We start from the raw sequence: 6747 nt of genomic DNA on the forward strand, positions 1-6747 counted from the left end.
AAAACTATCATAATTATATATTTTATATTATATATTTTTTCTTTTTTTTTACAACAACATCCATAGGGAGAAAAGGTAATAATAACAGTTGTAATTGTGTAAAGTACTTAAAACGCTCAAATATTAAAACACAAAAAAGTCCGTCAATTTGTCTTTATTTCAAATGTTTCGTGCTCGATATCGACCGAGATCTTTTATCTTCTAAAATCTTCTACTTTATTGTTTCACCACGTATTTCCGATTCAGATCCTTTCTTATCTTAAAGCGCACTTGCTTCGTGACATCTGCCGTGGGCAGACGCATTTCGTGTTTGTATCGACAGTGCGTTTTTAGTTTGAAGCTAATTTTTTTTGTCTATCCGCGTGGGCGTAATAAACCGTGTTTCCTTCTGTTTTGATAGTTTTGGCGGTGAATCGGTTCCTGCTTAAGGAAAAAGGTAAGTGCCTTAGTTTTATTTCTGCTTCTTCACCCAATCAATCTTGTAAGTAGAAATCTGCCTCCGTATCCTTTGGTGGTTTTTCCCCTGTAAACAGGCATTCTGGCATCTGTCAAGATAGACCATGGAGGTTAGGGAGTGTGAACCCCCGGACAAGGGGAAAATAAATTTCGACCGGTCTGTTTCCCAAATGCCAACATCTCCTCAGGCACCTGTAGGGCCACAGTTCAAAAGCCCAACGGAAATCGGTGGCTATGTCCTAACCAGGAAAGAGCGAAGGGCTTCGAGGAGCCTGTCAAGATCCCCAATCCAGTCTACCACGATTAAACAACAAAAGGTTTCTGGAATTCTACCAGCCACGACTCAACTCAAAGCTTTCCCTGAGGTTACCCAGTCTCAGGACCTACGCAAGACCCTTTCACCAATGGAAAAACAAAAAAATAGTTCCGATGGAGCAAACAGCCCCAGTGTACAGGTACAGCGAGAACGCTCAATGCAAAGCGTACACAGTATGTGTGGAGAGAAGCAACCCCATGACATACATAGATAAAGTTAACGGACAGGAAAGAATTGAGGGTTTCAAGCCCCTCAATTTCCATAAACTTACGAGGCGTCTCAACCTCAAAGACCAGGTAATTACGGTCAAGGAAGATGGGCCTACGAGGATAAAAGTTTATTGCAAATCTGCGTCCTGCGCGAACAATTTGGCATCCGACAATCGCTTGGTCACATTAGGGCTAAAAGCATATATTTCCTTGAGAGATACCCATAGATTTGGAATTATTAAAGGCATCCCCACAGATTTCACAGAAGATGAAATACTTCAGGACATTAACTCCCCGATAAAAGTGGCGAAAGTTCAAAGGCTGAACTTCAGATCTAAGGAAAACAAAGATGTCTTCCTTCCATCTCGAACAGTCAAATTGACCTTCGTTGGCTCTGACATCCCCAAACATATCTCAATCGGTAGCGTGCGGGTTGAGGTTGATCATTATTTAAACAGACCGAGGCAATGTTTTGCTTGTGGCAGATTGGGCCACATTGCCACTAACTGCAAAGCGAAAGTGAGTAGATGCTTAAATTGCAGTGGTCCAAAAGATCAGTGCGATGGCAACACATGCGGGAAAAAATGTGCTTTATGTGGTAAGTCTGACCATGACGCCAGAGACAGGAAGTGCACCATCTGGGTCGAACACCTGGCGATCATCAAGACGGCAGCAATAAAAAATATCTCCATGAGGGAAGCCACTAAAGAAGTGAAAAATTATTACGACTCTCTGGACTGTGATGTTGACTGTGACGTTGCCTTCCCTCCGCTTGAAAAAAGAGAAAGTCAGAACAACTGGACAAGGAATCCTCAAGATGAGTTCAACAGAACCATCAGAGGGAGCAAAAAATTCAGTTCTGCTGTCAAATCAAATCTACGCCAGAACACCAGATCACCCTTTCCCAAAGGTGACTATCAAGAACCACTTACGCCAAATCAAACTGTTTTCGAACACTCAACGTACACGGTTGTATCTGAGTACCAGAAAATACTGTCGCAAATCCTCAAACTCATGAACAGCATCTCTTCAAAGATACAAGATCCATCTTTGGCAGAAGACATGCAAAAAATCAAAAAACAGACTGATAAACTCAACATCACAAGCGACTTGACGTAGAAATTGCAAATGGTAATCATACTACAATATAACATTCAAAGTCTAGCTAACAATAAGTCTGAAATTGAATACTTTGCTAATACTCACGGCTATGACATACTATCCCTACAAGAAATTTTCACTTTCAACTCGTCCCATCATTCTCGGTACCTAAAAGGTTTCAACCTTTTGTACAAATTCAGAAAGGATGGCTATGGTGGAGTTGCCCTTGCATTTCGCAAAGGCATAAATGCCAGGCCAATAACCTATGATACCAACATGGACATCATTATTGCTAAGCCCATGAACCTTACTCCAAACATCACCATTGCCTCCATATACATGCCCCCGCATACAACTACGACCACTTTCAAAGTAGAACTGGACAAGCTACTTCAATTTCTGAGCAATACCCCAAACACAATAATAACGGGCGACCTAAATGCCAGGTCATTCATACTTGGGGACTCCATTGAGAATAGTAAAGGGAGGCATCTCTCAAACGCAATATGCAGATGTGACTTTAGACTACTCAACAACGGTTCACTAATCTTTGTGGACCAGGTAACAAACGGCAAAACAAGAGCATCTGCACCAGATGTCACCCTCACTAATTCCATTACTATATCCTGGTCCTGGAACGCGCTGGCACAACCGATCTCAAAAAGCAAGCATAAACCAATAGCCATCCACAGTAACACCATTGTAATTCAACAGAAATACAAAATAGGCCTCCTACATCTAAAAACTGCCTTGCAGTCCATCCCTCCCACGGAGAATTTGAACGGTCTGACAGCGGAAATCCAAAGCAAAATTAAAGAGTCGACATTCAAAATCCGCAAGGGCTCCTCCCATAAACCATGGTGGAACAGTGATCTGAAGACACTATTTGTAGAGAAAAGGCAAGCTCTGAGAGCCTACCACAGTGATGCCAACCACACCAACTTCATGTCTTTCTCGGTTGCAAACAAAAAATGGTTACAAGCGGTGAAAGCGGCTAAGAAAAAAACCTGGGACGAGATTTGGGAAGAACTGAGTGTTGAAAAAGACACTAAGGTATTCTGGAAAAGCATAAAAAACTTTAAAAATTTTCAAGAGGAAGAAACCAGCAACCGGATTTGGGATCCTGAAAATGACCAGAAATACCTAGACTTTCTAAGCTCAAGCTACAACAAGCCAACTCCAAATAATTTTACATCCCACTTACCGCCACCATCGCTGCAACAAAACTTCACTCCTGAGGAATTCGCTCTGGTCCTCAACAAACGGAAAAAGAACTCCGCACCGGGTAATGACCAAATTACGTACACCTACATTCAGTGGCTTAGCCCTCCGGTCAAATCTGCTCTGCTTACCTCCATTAATGAAACCTGGCAAAATTTAAACCCTCCACAGGAGTGGTCTGCTATTAAGATAGTTCCCATACCCAAAATAAATAAAGATCTGTCAGACATTAAAAACTTCAGACCCATATCTCTAATTAATGTTTTCGCCAAAATCCTCAACACACTTGTCAAAAACAGACTAAACCATTTCATTCTAGAGCACAAAATTCTCCCTCCCAACAGTCATGCCTATCAGAGCGGATTATCCACTGTGACATGTCTAAATGACATCCTTCTCGCAATCTCCATAGCCAAAGCAAACAAACTGCAGGCGCAAGCGGTAGTTCTTGATGTATCCAAAGCATATGAAAGTGTAGATCTAAAAACCCTTGAATCTAAAATGATCTTTCATGAAATACCAGCCGAAATCATTATCTGGATCTCAAGGTTCCTGGCTAACAGAAATCTAATCCTAGGTGATGCGAAGGTGGGAATTTGCAATGGTATACCCCAAGGATGTGTCTTGAGTCCCACGCTATTCAATATTTACACGGCCTCATTTCATAAACCAGTCGGCCCCAACATAGAAATCTATCAATATGCTGATGATTTTTTCATATTAGCCACTGGCAAAACAATTATGGAAACTGAAGTCTCCATTAAAGCCCAAACAGTAGCCCTCATTGACGAATGCAAAAGCCTAAATCTTCACATAAATCCGGACAAATCAAAATTCAAAGAAACAGTAGTACACTACACCCCTTGAATCTTGGCAATATCAGCATACAGCAATTCAAAAAGATAACCTTCCTTGGCAAGACAATTAACTCATCTTTAATATTAAAAGACCAAACAATTGACACCATCTCTAAGGCTAAAAAAGCTGCTAGAGTCATCAATTTCTCTACTGGGCATTCTTGGGGCCTTCCTCCCGAAAATAGCATCAAATTGTTCAGAGTGCTAATACGACCCAACCTAGATTATGCCGCTGCTACATCTGTAATAGCACCCAAATACCTAAATAACAAAATCACCTCAATAGCGACCACAATCCTAAAAAGATGCCTAGGGCTTACCAAAACTGCTTCCCACCTGTCTACCTTTGCTCTTGCAAATGAACCGCCGCCCCATCTCAGAATAACAGTTTTAGCAACTAAGGAGCTAATAAGGCTCCATGCAAATCGACCTCATGTCTTTCGGAATGTCCAAGAGAGTGCAGATGCTAAAAATGGCCTCTCTGCAACTTACAAACGTTTCTCTCACCTCTTTGACCTCCTGAGAGCTGACATCAAATCAAGCCCTCCACATACCTTACAAGTGGTTATAACTCAGGCGTCAGGCAGAAACATTCCAAAAACGGCTTTAGCAAATGAGATCAATGCCTCCATAAGCAACTACAAATCCAGGAATTTTGAAATATTTGCCACAGATGCCTCTGTCAGAGGAGGTGATGTAAGCATTGCAGTGGTCAATGATCATGCTGAAACGGTGGGGCAGCACAGGCTAAACCAAATCACAACATTATCAGCGGAACTCCAAGCGGTTTGGCTAGCCACTAAATACGCGTTGGATAAAGGTCATAAGAAAGTGGTCATAATTACGGACTCCCTACATGCGTGCCGGATCTTGGGCAAAGAGTCTACCACTCACTACATGGTAAACGAAATCCACAACAACATCAAATGCATGAATGGTGAAGAAGTAGTCATAATGTGGTGCCCGGCAAGGAGTGGCATCAAATTAAATGAAAGTGCACATCTGGCAGCTAGCGAAGGCCAGAACAGCGCCGCGCTGATGAACTGTCACCTAGCACCCATTGATTTAAACCTTCTGGTTGCCAACCAAATAGCAGAGGAGTGGGACTCAAGCTATCAAAATGACATTCGCTCCAAAGGGAAATTCTTTGCAAAAATATTCCCCCATGTACCCATAAAACCTCCGAAAGACCTTTCCAAACAAAAGGTGTCGCGGATAAAAACTGCCAACAGAATCATGTCACGTCACTCCTATAATAAACCATAGCTCAAAAAGATGAAAATCATAAGAAATGACAGTTGCAATACATGCAATGTGCAGGAAACCTTAGACCACATCCTCTTCAAATGTACTAAGTATATCCAAATCAGGAATAATTTTAACTGGGATAGATCCATCAACTCTGTAGAGCACCTGCTTGCAGAGGACCTAAATAAACACCTACTAGAAATTATCACCTTTCTTGAACAAGCAGAAGTAAAACTTTAGCACTTAAATAAAGCCTAGGTAAAAGCCTAAATTTTTACGATTATAAGTCAAAAAATAAACAAAATGAATCTTACTTCCACTACTCAATCACGTTAACAAATTGAAAATTTACAAAGCAATATAAGGCCCAGTAGCCCATATTTTTCGTAGTCATGCTGGCAACATAGACAACAGTCTAGCCAACCGTGTCACGGAGTCATCGTAGGTGGTATCTGGTGGTATACATCGTTAGCCTGCCGGGACAACGTGGGACAAATCAAAAACACACACACACACATATCTTAAAGCGTAAAACTGGACAAGTGGAAGGGTTTCAAGCTAAATCTTCTTTTCACACTCATATACTTCACCACACACATCTATTATTGGAATATCTCCGTCAAGATCTATTCCCAATTTTCCCATTTGTGTAGGATTGCAAGCTATAGCAACAAGTTAGTACGTCTACTAATTGCGTGTTACCATGCTCATCCTACACGTTTAACTAAACCTCTTCCACGACAGTTATGTAATTACATAGTTTTCATCCGATTGCGCATTGATAATCAATGAGTCGGAAACACTTTAACTCTCATTGCACATTCCGAATACGAAATAAGTGAGAGACATAGAGCTCATATTTTGTCTCAGTTTTAGCTTTTTACACATTTCGATTTTACTTAACAGTAATATTTACAAGGAAACAAGGAATAATAACGTATGTATGTATAAGTTACAACTGGAGGCAAAATTAGCACCCGTTTAATATGTACATATTTACAATGCCCCACCAAGAAAAAAATGGCAGAACTGAGCACGGCCACCGCTAACCGGCATCCCGCAGCCACCAGTACCAGGATTCCTCTTTTTCATCCCGGTTCATATCAATTGCTCTCGCTCTGGAGTATCTCCAGTCGAATCCCGGAGCCTCCACTGTCAATTTCGGGGGGTATTCTATCCTTTTGTCCGTGGCGCGTCTATGTATATGATACATAACCGGATCACTGGCAGAATCAAGAATTAGACCATTCATGTCAAGATACACGAACGCTTCGGGAGGAATGAAGCCTGTCGTGAGAGTTTTCTCAAAATACCCATCATTTGGGTAGAACGGCTGCGA

At 41.5% G+C, this 6747-nt stretch overlaps 1 long non-coding RNA gene across 1 annotated transcript; it reads left to right on the forward strand.

The window, feature by feature from the left end:
* The first annotated feature begins 293 nt into the window (after window positions 1–293).
* Window positions 294–5919, forward strand: LOC119649188. Its single transcript, XR_005249105.1, has 3 exons — window positions 294–321; window positions 401–436; window positions 5765–5919. It is a non-coding gene; the product is annotated as an uncharacterized LOC119649188 (long non-coding RNA).
* Window positions 5920–6747: the final 828 nt, after the last annotated feature.

The sequence above is a fragment of the Hermetia illucens genome, chromosome 2 (assembly GCF_905115235.1).
Source record: "Hermetia illucens chromosome 2, iHerIll2.2.curated.20191125, whole genome shotgun sequence".
NCBI lineage: Eukaryota > Metazoa > Arthropoda > Insecta > Diptera > Stratiomyidae > Hermetia > Hermetia illucens.